A 13,905-nucleotide genomic window follows, 5' to 3' on the forward strand; every position below is an offset into this window, starting at 1 on the left:
CCATTGCCCTGGTTGAGGTTTTTCTTTAAACTATAATATTTTGACTTAGATTTTCTCAATTGTCAACAGACAGGTAAAGTTTGAATATATTGGAGGATACATATGCACTTTGGAGGATTGCAAAAAATTAGTTTTTTTTTTTTTTCTATCATCTGGCCCCGTTCCATTCTTGATCATTCCCCAAACTCCTGTAAAGGTAATTGGTATAAGGAAAGTCATGGTAATTTTACAGTGGTAATCTTAGAAATGAATCTACTCCATTAGTGTAAATCTGGGTCATCAGGATCAGCTGTTCTACAAGCCACTGTCCTAACTTGTGTTTTTGTCTGGCTTCCCGGAGACTTCTATTGGGCCTCAGAGTCTTACAGGGATTGCTTGTATGGTATGAGACCTGAAAGGCTTGAAATTCACAGCGTTTGTGAAACACCCTCCTTATGAGGAGGCACGGTTGACCTAGACGAGACACGCTGTGTGCATGCGTGGGTGGCATGTGCAGTGTGTGGATGGGTGACGGGGAGGGAGGTGGGAAAAGTTTGTTTCGGGCCTTTCTCCACAATCGTCTTTAGGTCACGCCCATGTGTATGATTTACTCCTGCTCTCCATGGCCCTGCGGCCTGCTGGCCCTGGTCCCTGCTGGCCCTGTGCCCCCTAACTGGACCCTCAGCTTCGGAGCTCTCCCCACTCCTAGCCCACCCTCCCCACTTCAGCCATCGTCTTCATTTTTTCAACACAGCTTGGAATTCCTCCTCTAGGAATTTCTCCTTTTGTGCATAAGTGCCTAAAAAAAGGTGTGGGGACGTGGGGATACTCCGTGCAGTGTTGTTTGTAATAGCAAACTAAACAATGGAAACATTGCCTAAAGAGTAAATGGTGGAATTCCTAACAATGAAACACTAGGTAGCCGTTAATGCTGATGTGAGAAGATGGTGATGAATTTTCTTAAATTAAAAAAACTCACGGCACATATGATTTGTACCATGAGTTTTAATTGAAATAAAAGATTCACATATAATTTTAATACATAATTTAAGCAAATTTAAAAGGATTTTATAGCTGAAGATTTTTGAAATATACACAGGACATTCATAACAATGGCGACTTCTGAAGCATGGTGCTAGGCTTTCTGGGTGTGGAGGAGGAAGGAGGAGAGGCTTTGCTTTTTGTCTTATAACTTTCTTTGGTTTGAACTATCTGCCGAGAGCTTATACTTGTAATTAAGAACATAATTTAAATGCAGATGAAAGGGGAAGGGGGGGTGACGGACAGATTGGGATTTTGGGATTGACATATACACACCGCTATATTTAAAACAGGCTTCCCTGGTGATGCAGCGGTTAAGAATCCGCCTGCCCATGCAGGGGACACGGGTTCCAGCCCTGGTCCGGGAAGATCCCACATGCCGTGGAGCAACTAAGCCCGTGCACCACAGCTACTGAGCCTGCGCTCGAGAGCTCATGAGCCACAACTACTGAGCCCGCGTGCTACAACTACTGAAGCCCACGCACCTAGAGCCCATGCTCCACAACAAGAGAGGCCACCGCAATGAGAAGCCGGCACAGTGCAATGAAGAGTAGCCCCCTGCTCGCCGCAACTAGAGAAAGCCTGCATGCAGCAACGAAGACCCAATGCAGCCAAAAATAAATAAATAAATTTAGTAAAAAAAAAAAAGAGCATTAAAATAGATAACCAACAAGGACCTACTGTATGGCACAGGGCACTATACTCAATATTCTGTAACAACCTAAATGGGAGAAGAATTTGAAAAAGAATAGATACATGAATATGTATAACTGAATCCCTTTGCTGTACACCTGAAACTAACACAACATTGTTAATCAACTACACTCCGAGATAAAATAAAAATTAAAAAACAAACAAATGACTAAGTCTACTGACCTTCCCAGATTGAATCACAGCATCAGTGTCTCCCTGAAGCCTTTCACGTACCCCTGGGTCTGCTTTAGATGGTGTTCCTCTGCGGTCACCCAGTTGGAATCCTCCTCTCTGCTTGGGGTGGATTGTACACTAGAACCAGAAGGGGTTCTGATGTCAGGCAGAACTGGGGAAAATCATGGCTCAACCTTTACCTGCCGTGTGATATTGGACAACACATTTATTCTCCTTTAGCCTGAGTTCCTTCACCGTAGAAGTGGGAATATAGATGCCATTTTGCAAGATGGTTGTGAGGGGCGGAGTGAATTTATGCGAAAGCTCATCTGATGACAGGCAGATACAGGTGTCCGATAAGAGGTAACGGGGACTTTTTAGAGAATGGAGATTGTTTTCTCCATTCTCATAGCCTTGCTACTTTGTCAAATAAAAGTAGTAATGCTTTTTACACAGGTTTTTCTTCCGTGGCATGACATCATTCTCTAGACTTCTGTATCGAATTTTACCTGTGCTGTGTCTCATTCACTTCAAGCTGTGCTGTCTCTCAGCTAGATATTTGGATGGACAGTCTTGATTGTGGCTTCATACCAAAGCCTGCCGCCATGTGTCCCGTGGTCCTTTAGTGGCTTACCTCCAAGGTGAATCCAGTGGTGACATCCAGGCGCTATATTAGGAAGAGCACAGTTATAGGAAACTCAGCCTGAAAATTTGGCATTCTCAACTCAACTATATAGGTAGTTTCTACTACCGATGGTGTGAGTTTTGTGTGGCTGGCATGGAGCAGAGAAGAGCAGTTAAGCTGAGTTGCTCCTGAGGGCAGCACCAGCCTGCATCAGGGATAGTGGGTGGTTTCACAATTTTAACAGTGTCACCCCCTCTTATGAGTGACCTGTCTTTAAAGGCACTTCGCCCATACTGCTTTTTATGATGCCTTCTTTTGAAATTGTAAGTAGCATTTGTCCTGCGGCAGCATCTTGTCAATGCAAATGTTTGAATGAATGAATGAATCCATGATTTTTGCCCAAGTCTGATAATCTTCCCAAGCATCTAATTTTATGTCATTTTGCTTAATGAGGTATAATCAAACATTTTCTTTTGCTTCTTGGGAAACATTTAGGTGGCAAGAACCACAGATCAACTTGATTGTTCCATAAAGATAGAAATGCTACTGGCAGAGTTCACTTATTTAGAAGATGTTTCTGGAACATGGTACTGCATGAATGTGATAAGGTGATGTATCCAGGTGAGTGAAATACATGTCAGAAATATCTCCTATAAAAATTCAGTGCTGCCCGTCTCCTTTAGTTCCTTTCAGCAACAAGCTGGAAGTGTGCTTGGTTTCAGCTTTGTTTCTTTTGACACTTTGCTTTTTATCAGCAACAAGAGACGTGTTGTGTTATCTTCTGTTTTTAATCTGTTTTAAACCGACCTCCCCACCCCCGATGCCAAGAACAAATTAAAGGTCTCTTTTTCTTGATAGCTAAGATTGTTATCCCAGGAAATGAGTCCGTGAAAATGTGTCTGCATAAAATAGCAGTAGCAAAATCTGTTCTTAATGAAGTGCATTGCTCTAGCAAGAGCCCGGAGCTCAACAAAGAGGTCAGATGATTCTCCCAGATCACCACGGCCAAAACTTTTGCCAATCAAGTCAAGATGCCAAGTTATACACCTGGGAGGAGATACTTCCGAAAGTACCTCTTCAATAAGCCTATTTGGGATGAAAAAAAAATGGCCACAGTTCCTTTGTCATGCCCCTGATTGGGAGTTAGAGTTTCTCTTCCCCTGGAATCTGTCCTGTCCTGTGACTGCTTCACCAACAGAAGGCAGCTCAAGTGGCACTTGCCTATGTGGATCCAAGCATTAAGGTCTGGAAGCTTCATTTTGGGGAGCCCTAAGTTGCCATATAAAAAATCTGGCCACCCTGGAGAGACCACATGACACTACATGGAGAGAAAGTCCAATCCATCCCAATGTCCAAGGGAAACCTCTAAATAATTTCAGTCTCATTCCCCTCCTGATTACAGTCTATCACAAAAACTTAGGACCTATGGATTTGGCTTTGGGACGGGTAGAATCTAGAAGGGACTCAAGGGGATTGTTAGTGAGACCTGGAAGGACAGAGAGAAAAATTGTCATTGGAGGTTGGAGAAGAGGTGACCCAAGTTACCTGTGGCTGAAAACTTGGCAGAAAGTTGATAGTGTCGACTGAAAAAAAATGTACGACCTATAAGTTGAAAATTATGTTTTATTCAGCAGACTTTCTGGAAGACATCCTCTCAGATGGCTCTGAGAGACTCCTCCAAAGAGGTCAGGGAGGAGCCAGGACGTGCAGGAGTTTGGGCAGAAAAAACCAGGCAATCGGAACATCAAAAGATGACTGTTTATTAAAGAAACCCAGGCATCTCAAGTTAATGAGTTAGCGCTTTTCTCTGTACGGGAAGATGCAAGAGCCTGGGCTCACTGAAACCATTCCTTTGATCTGCACCTTAGCCATCTAGGGCCAGTATCCTCTTTCCACCCATCCTGAATCCCTTCAGGGTGCACAGTCAGGGGAGCTACAATGGCTGATGGCTTGATGGCCGCAACATCCTTTGTTTACTGATCTAGCAGGCCGCATTCTTCATCTGCAAAAGTATGGAAAATAGGGGACTTCCCTGGCGGTCCAGTGGTTAGGACTCTGCACTTCCACTGCAGGGGGGCCCAGGTTTGATCCCTGGTCGGGGGACTAAGATCCCGCAAGCCGTGTGACCAAAAGAAAAATATGGAAAATAGAAAATACACCTAATGAACTTGTGGTTAGAGCTTAATGCATGCATTCACTATAGCTCTCTCAACATCTTTGCAAGGATGCCATCGATATCCTTATTACTGTGGTGAGGAAATTCAAACTACAAGAGATGAAATATCTTTGCCCCATATCACACACCTGGTAAGTGGCAGAGTCATGCTTACAACACATTTTGGGTAACGGGATTGCCAGGCGGAATAAAAAGTTCCAGTGGGTTCCTTTTAGCTGTAAGTGAAAAGGTATCAGTGGCGAAAGAGGAACTAAGAAAGAAATTATTGAGTTTTTGAGAGAAGTTAAAGGAGATATTTCTTAGCAGGAAACTCTTAGAAACTCAGCCAGTGTGTCTGACAAGAGAAAAGGGAAGGTTCTGTTGTAAGAGGGTGACTGGCAGTAACTAGGCTGTCTCACTCGTGGCCAATGCCTTGAGCCATTATGCAAATGATTTAGTTGGAACAGAATCATGCTCCACAGAAAGGCTTTGGATTTCTGTTTCAGTGACTATGTCATGGCCAACACAGGGAGACCTCCTCCAGGCTGATAAATCCCTGAAAATGCCATGGAGTAAGCTCTTCAAAGCACGAGACCTACAGGTTTCCCTGACTAGCTGCACAATGGACAAAAAAGGCACCTCGAATAACAAGCCCCATTCCTACAGAATGGTTGATGAGTTCTCAAACTCGGCCCCTCAGTGTGGAGAACTCCACTGGTTTTGCTGCTGGTATTGGAGTCCCCATGCTGGAGGCTGTGATCTCTGCCCAGGACAACGACTGACCTTCCCACCCTCCACATGAAGCACTGGCTCTGTAATCTGAATCAAAACCCAAGAATGGGACTAAAACCAGCCCCCCTTCAAAGGAACCCAGCCATAAGGCAATATGGTGATGGATTAACAGGAGTTTCCCAAGGAGAGATGGAGGGGGTGAGCTTTGGAGAAATTTGGCCCATATAGCAACTGGGGGAAGTGGGTCCCAGGAGGCAGCTGTCCACCTAACTGAAACAGAAAGTGCCTCTTTAGAGCCAGATTCCTCCATGGTACTTGACCTCCAGCTACTGGAGAGAACTGATCAGGGAGCTGCCTGACCTTGCATTCCTGTGTCCTGCTTTAACAGCCTATAAGGAAAAGGTAGGCTAAGGGTGAGACCAAGAAGGAACTGACCGTAGAAGGAACTCTCTGACCCTAGAAGGAACTGAAGACCTTATACTCCATTGAGGGTACAATGGGATAGAATGGAAGGGCTGGGGGTACAAACTTTGATGGCTCTTTTGTCTATCTTCTCAGGTTCTTTTGTGGGGTTGAGTGCCACTCATTCAATTGGCTGGATTTGACAATAGGAGTGAAATGTGGAAAGGAAGTGACTGTCTTTTAATAACACTGTCATTAACTGGATGGGGCTGTCTCACCCCTGTGAGGCACCATTGTTGCTCTCATTGCTGATAATGCTTATAAAGCATAAGAGGGTTTTCCCAATGGAGAGGAATTGCTTGTAGAAGGATGATAGTGGGATGAAGGCACTAACTAGGCTTCCGGTTCCATCCATGTTATGCAACAAAAGTGATATAGAAGTACTATCTAGAAATAAACATATTCAAAGCCATGATTAAGGACTTTAAGGCAACAGAGGTATTGAGAGATGTAATTCTTTGTAACAGTTCAGTGTGGCCATTGAAAAGGCTAATGGAGACTGGACACTTCAGGTGGATTATTGCCACTGAATTCAGTTGTTATAGCCCTGGCTAACCCAGATGTAGTGTATCAAAACTGGTGGCACCTGAAATGTCATCTAGGATATTGCTGATTCCTTTCTTGAAATGCCTTTGGCCTAAGGAGATCAAGATCAATTGCCTTTACCTGGCTGGGGCTTCAATAGATATTTATGGTACCACAAGAGGAGTATGTGAATTCTCAAGTTATTTGCCACCAGTAGGTGACCTGAGACATGAAGTAAATCTCTCTCCCTTCAGGGGACTGAGTGTCACTGCAATGATGGCATTATGCAGACAGGCCCTACCTTAGTTATCTATTTCTGGGTAACAAATTACTACAAACTTGGTAGCTTAAAATAATACATATTTATTATTCATAGTTTCTTTGTATCAGCTACCTGGCATGGCTTAGCTGCATCTTCTGCTCCAGGGTCTCTCATGAAACGGCAGTCAAGGTGTGGGTCAGGGCTGGGCTCTCATCTGGAGGGTCAGCTAGGAAAGAATCTGCTTCCAAGCAGATACCCTTTGCCACAGAGGGTCTTTGTACTTACATTTTTCTGCCAGGAACACTTTTCTCCAGCTCTTTGGAAGTCTAATTCATTCTCATTCTTTACATCTTTGGTTAAAGATCACCTTTTCAAAAAGGCCTTTCTTGACCACTCTATATAAGCTAACCTCTGTCAGTTATTACATAACCATGTTGATTTCCTTTTTAGCACTTACTTGTTTATATATTTATCATTTAACTTTCCCATTTAAGAGGAAGTCCTATCAGTGCAGGATGTCTTGGTCCTGCAAGAGTGCTGTGAATATCTAAGAAAGTGCAATATAAGACTCTGTTACCGCTGCCATAGCTATGTTTAGTCACATCAGGGTCAAATCTTCTAGAATGTAAACTGTTAGAATGTAAGACCCTTACATGTGTATATGGACACTGGTGGACAAAACTGAATGCTTAACAAATACTCTTTCACTATGATAATTGTGCTTTGTAGTCAATTATTTGGGGTAGCTATGAATACAATAAATATAAAATTAGAATGTCTAATTAAACTTTTGAGAAAGAACTTACAAGTGTGTATGACTGCACAATGTATTAATTTAGGGATTAATCTTGAAACATTTCAAAATTGGTTTCAAATGGCTGAACTTGTCTAAATTGAGGAAGATTTTGTGATTGGTAGCCAGCGCCTCAATCGTAAAGCATTTTTAAAAAAATTTTGTGTTCATTTCCTGCATTACCAAAGATCTTTTAAATATGTTATCCCATCAGAGTAACATAGTTAGATTTCTAATAGGGATTTTAAACAATATAATTTCATGCATTAATTTTACATTCTTAAGGAAAAACAGTGAGAGGTGAAGAGCAAAAGGCAATGTGGCAGACAACTTCTGACAGAGCTTGCAATTACCCCACCTCCTGGTATTCCTGTCCTTGTGGGAGCTCCTCCCTTTAGGTGTGAGCTGGACTTGATACTTGCTCCTAATGAGCAGAAAATGGCAAAGGTGAGGAGCATCACTTCCAAAATGAGGTTATAATAGACTGTGACTTCTGTCTTGCTTGCACTCTCTTTGGCTCCTCTCATGGGCTTGCTTTGACGAAACAAGCTGGAGAGACCCATGTGGGGAGCAGCTGAGGGTAGCCTCAAGCCCATCACCTTTAAAAAGCTGAGGCCCTCAGTCCAACAGTTGTTGAGGAACAAGTCCTGCCAACAACCATTGCAGTGAGCTTGGAAGCAAACCTTCCCCAGTTGAGCCTTCAGGTGAGACCGCAGCCCAAGGTGACACCTTGATTGAAGCCTTGTGAGAGACTCTGACACAGGACCATATCAGGCTGGGCCCAGATTCCTGATGCACAGAAACTATGAGCAAATAAGTACATGTTGTTTTAAGCTGCTAATTTTTGCAAAATTTGATACACAGCAATAGATCACTCATCTAGCAAACTTTTATAATAATATTAAGGGAATTAGGTAAAAATATTAGTTGAAGGTATATTTTGTACTACACCTTTATCTGTATTATCTCATTATTCCTCAGCTCCAACCTGTTGTTCACTTTTGACTGGCAATTTCATGGACTTCAAAAAATTAGCATAAGCAGTTATTGCACTCTGAACTTTCCATTTAGACTTTGTGCCAGTGATCAATTTATTGCCCGTCAGCTCCAAATTCATCTTTCAATATCTACTCTGTCATAATGGACAGGCCAACTTTAAACATTTTTCTTTTATAGTGAGCATATTAAGCTTTCTCATAGAGGGCAGCAGAAGGAGTTTGCAGGAGGAATGGGCTTTTGTGTTGGTTCTGGTGCCACCCTGTCCGTCAGCAGTGTGGGTGTGAGAACGCCACTGGTGTTCTGCCCCAGCCATGAGTCCAGAACGCATGGTCCTCTGACGATCCTGCATCCCTGGCCTGGACTAATGATCACAGACACTGCACCCTAGGCCCTCTGCCCACACTGGCACCCCACCTCCCTCTGCGTGCCTGCTCCCTCTGTCTCTGGTTTGTCTCCTGCAGCTCTCCTGATGTAAACGTTAGGCACTGGAGACCTCTTACCTGCACTGGTGCCCCTCCCCCCTTGCACACCCGTGGGCATGCCCACCAGCCACAGCTTGCTTGTGTCACACAGGCTGCTTCCTGTTTGCCCTGTGATTGTGGGCCCACAAATCTGTCTGCCAACTAGTGGCCTGAAACTCTTCCTTCTCCACTGAGATCTGGACCCCAGCCTTGGGGAGGGGACCACCTCCTATGTTTGTCTTCCCTCGGGTACTCTGTCTTATATAGTTTTCTTAAGTCATAGTGTAGTTATGTTAAACTTCATGTTAAACTTCCCCTGCTTAAATTGCTGTGTAGATTCTGTCTCCTGATTGGACCCAGACTGACGTAGGCCTGTTGAGAAGCACTGGCTGCTCTGTGGTACCTTGACACCACCATATTGTGGCCCCTTTCCCCAGTGATGCAGAGAAGCAGCGTGGTAGAGAGACAAGCACAAGCGGCAGGATCGGGGACCAGGATCTCTGGTTCTATGACCAACTGACTCTAAAAGTTCAGGCAGGCCATTCACTTCTTCAGCATCCGTGTACGGAGAAGCGATTTTGTCCTTGCTATTGCACTAAATGTTGGCGCTTCTGCTATGAATAAGACACCATCCCCATTTGCCTTCAAGGAACTCAGTGTCTAGTGGAGATGGGGGAAGACAGATACAGGACAAAGTATTATAATATTTCTATAATTGATGTATGCACAAAGAGAGCCCAGAGGAGGAGAAGGAAACCAGTTACTGTACTGTTCTGGTAAAAAAGAAAGGCTTTACAGAGGAGGTGATATTTTGAGGCCTGAAGAATGAATAAGCTGGGGAAGGGCATTTCAAGCAGACAGGGCAGCATGTACAAAGATGTAGTGGTGAGATAAGGAAATAATAATACTAATAACTTACAGAGAAGTTACTATATATATAGCACTCACCAGGCTAAGAATTGTTCATTGTACATGGAATTTAAGCCTCGTTAATCAATTCTAATGAAGTAATCCTCATATAAACCCTGTGAGGTTGGCTAGAAAGTTCTTAGTATTGTTGAATCTCAGTAAGGATGTGTTGAAGGACCAAAAGGTGAACTATCCCTGTTTCGAAAACGAGGAAATGGAGGAAGAGAAACATGCAATCTGTCCATTGCACTTAGCTGCTCTGCTCTGGCACGTGACGGATGGCAGAGGGGCGTGGGCTAGGGTTGGAAAGGTAGGCAGGGCTGCACCACTGAGGAGCTTTTGTCATGTCACCTCTTTGAGCCCTGTTTCCTCAGCTGCAAAGTGAGCATGTTGGCCTGGAGACCTCTAGCTCATAGAATCTCAGAACTCCACAATCCACGATGTTCTCTGGGATAAGATTCTGTAAATTTATTTTAATTACCCATTAGCCTTAATATTCTTCTTCCCATGAAATTTTCTGAGCTTAGGAGGAGGAAATGTATATTTTTTTCCCCAAGAAAAGATAATATGGAGTTGGGTCGTGACTAATTCCCTGAGGTCACTTGCCTATAAGTCCTGGGAGTCTGAGATATTGACAGTGGCTGGTAGGGAAAGGGTGGGGTGCCATTCACTGACTGGGGCAGATGGACCAAGTGTCTTCCTACTAGATGAGTGTCTAAGGAAGATGAACTGATGGGGGTGGGCAGTTACGTCTTCAGATCCATCCCACAGATGTTAACAGCCACAATGGCCTTGTACGAATAATACCGAGTCAGTGACTCCAAGCTAGAGTATGGCTGTGAATATGGTGGGTTCTCTGTGTTAGGCTGTCTCCAGGACAACATTGACTTAACAAGAGACACATGACAGTGGAGCAGAAAAAGCACGGGTTTTGAAGCTGGCCATGGCTGTGAATCCCTGCTGTGGCACTTACTAGCTGTTTGACCTTGATCGTATTCTCTGTACCTCTCCAAGCGTCCGTCTCCTCATCTTAACATGGTGAAATAAATACCTATTTCACAAACTTGCAAGTATGCTTAACTGAGATACGATAGGAAGTGTGATTCTATTAGAAGAGGGGCTCAACAAAAAGAAGCTGGGGTTAGTATTAGTCGAGTCCTCAACTCTTGCTAAAGCAGAGAAAAGATGAGGGAGGCAGCTTGAATGAATGATGAGATGAGGGCTGAATATAAAATTTTAATGGACATAGATTATTTGAATGATACTAACCTGAATTCCAGTTAATTTTCGTCTGCAGACTCGATGTCTGTGTTAAAACCTCCTTCCCTGGTATTCGTGTTCCTCGTCCATTGTTCTCTAAACCTTTAATACTCTCATCATTCTTAATTCCTCGGTGACGCCTTATGCTAACCCATAGCCTCAAAGTACATCCACTGTAATTACTTTCCCAAGATATTTGGTGACAAGTTTGATCTCATTATAAATTGTTGAATGGTTGCTGGAACCAATTTTATTGACCTTGATCTTTTGAGAAACTGATATCCTTCTTTGTTTTCTGCTTGACTTGATGGTGTGCTAACAATTACTGAGATTTATTAAGGTGTTTCAGAAACTGTTTCTTCTGTGTTGGAAACATAGCCTCTTGTCTTTTATAACTCAGAAGACATGGAAGCTTTTGTTGTTGTTTTGCAGAAGCGAGCTTTTCTTGGAGCTGGGTAGTTCTGCTTTTAGGAGAAGCCTCTCATCAATAGATTATCTGAGATTTCATACATACCACAAAAAGCTTAGAAAATCAGTCTGTAGGCACATTGGCTTAAAAGATTTCAACGTAGTCAGGTAAGATTCTGAGCCATGGAGGCGATGTTCAACATTGGCAATGGGTTGTTCTTGTTTTTAAAAAAGGAAGAAGTGGAGGAGGGAAGGATAAAGAAAAGAAAAATTACAAAAACTAAAAATGCACTCCCATTTTGGACTAAGATGTTTAAATATCTGATATTGTTGAAGGCAGTCAAGGTTGAGTCTTAAGTCACTAGTAAGTGAAGTAGTTGATGTGATGTAAGTCTGAAAAGGCTGGTCACCGAAGCCAATTTCTTCTGTCTCCCCGTCTCTCCCTCTCCTTCTCCCCTCCTCTACCCCTCCCATCTTCTCCTCTCTTCCTCTTTCCCTTTCTCACTTTTTAATTTTTTTAATTAAATGTTTTTCTTTATATGTATGCACACATATATATATACATATATATATAATTGAATGTAACTGCTTAAATGGAATCATATCATAATCTGGGGAGGCTGTAATGTTTCTTTATATGTCTGCACACACATATATATGTAAATAATTTAATGTAACTGCTTAAATGGAATCACATCATAATCTGGGGAGGCTGTAACATGTTTTTCTCCTTTGTTTGCCTCTTCTTGCTTCTCTCCTTTGCTCCTCCCTAAATCAGGCAGACCTTACCCCTTATGAATGTGTTTTACTCCATGCTCTATAATTATAAACAAGCTACATATAGATACACTTCTGTACGCACATGTATACACACAGAAGGCCATTTTTCAGTTCTCTTTAAAAATGGCATTATATTATTCCTACTTTTATGTGTTTTCTTTTTCTCACTCAAGAAAACTTCAAGGAAATCTCTGCAAGTATGTAGTATCATTCTAACCATTGTTTTAAGTGATGCAAATTATTTCATGATGTAATTTTATCTTAATATATTCAAGCATCCCCCAGATTGATAGACAGCCACTTTGCTTGTAGTTTGTGACCATATCGACAGTACTGCAAAAAACATAGCTGTAGATATTTTTAGGTGCCTTTATTTTTATGTGATAGATTACCAGTAGAATTGCTCCCATCAAAGGGGGTAAGTCTATTAAATTTTATTAGGTGTTGCCAGATTGTTTTCCAGAAAGACTATAAAATTTACATTTCACCTAGTAGTATGAGTCTCCTTTCCCCCTACATTCTTGTCAGTAGTAGGCATTTATTGCACTTTAATTTTTGCTGGATGTGATATCTCATTGTTACATTTTAGTTTTTTATTTTTATTTTATTTATTTATTTATTTTTTTTTGCAATACGCGGGCCTCTCACTGCTGTGGCCTCTCCCGCTGCGGAGCATAGGCTCCGGACGCGCAGGCTCAGCGGCCATGGCTCACAGGCCCAGCCACTCCGCGGCATGGGGGATCCTCCCGGACCGGGGCATGAACCCGCGTCCCCTGCATCGGCAGGCGGACCCTCAACCACTGCGCCACCAGGGAAGCCCAGTTTTTTATTTTTTTGCATTTACTTGACTACTAGTGAATCTGAAATCGTTTTGTGTGTGTGCTGGTCACTCAGATTTGCTTTTCTGTGAACTGCCTATTTTTATAACTTTTCCCATGTTATTGCACATTGTTTTGGAGGCACTTTTCACACATTACAGATGATAACACTTTGTCAATCTTCAAAGTTGTGACTTCCCCCCCCAAAGCACTGCTTGCCTGTGCATCTATTGATTTTGTTTACGACACTTTCACCCTAATGAAAAAAATTGTATTGTCAAATCTTCTTTTCCTCCCTTCCTCATTCCCTGTCTAGTTTATTTGTTTCTTTCTTTCAGATTTCAGTTTTTCTCACTTGGTTAATAAATTTTCTCCATACCTAGATTATATATGCAGTCTCTTACATTTTCTTCAAACATTTTCATTTATCTTATTTATTTATACAGATAACTCTTGTATACACCTGGAGATGACTTTGTATATAGTGTAAATAAAGGCCCACCCACTTTTACATTCTCCTTATGGAGCACTGGCTATGCCATTACACTTTTGAAATGAATCAGTTCATTACTCATGAAATTAATGTATCCCTTTGTGACATATACACTGGGATCTATTTCTGGATTGTCTATATTATTCCACTGATTTATTATTTTTAATATATTTTCATGTCAATACCATAATGATTTTATTACAGTGGCTTTACAGTACATCTCCCATTGTCATTAGATTTTTAAATAGTTTTCTTGGCTATTTCAGATATTTATTCTTCCATATGAAATTCAAGATGATCCTAATGAAATAAAAGATTCTTTTGGGATACTTAGAA

The sequence above is a fragment of the Hyperoodon ampullatus genome, assembly GCF_949752795.1.
Source record: "Hyperoodon ampullatus genome assembly, chromosome: 17".
In the NCBI taxonomy this organism is placed as follows: Eukaryota; Metazoa; Chordata; class Mammalia; order Artiodactyla; family Ziphiidae; genus Hyperoodon; species Hyperoodon ampullatus.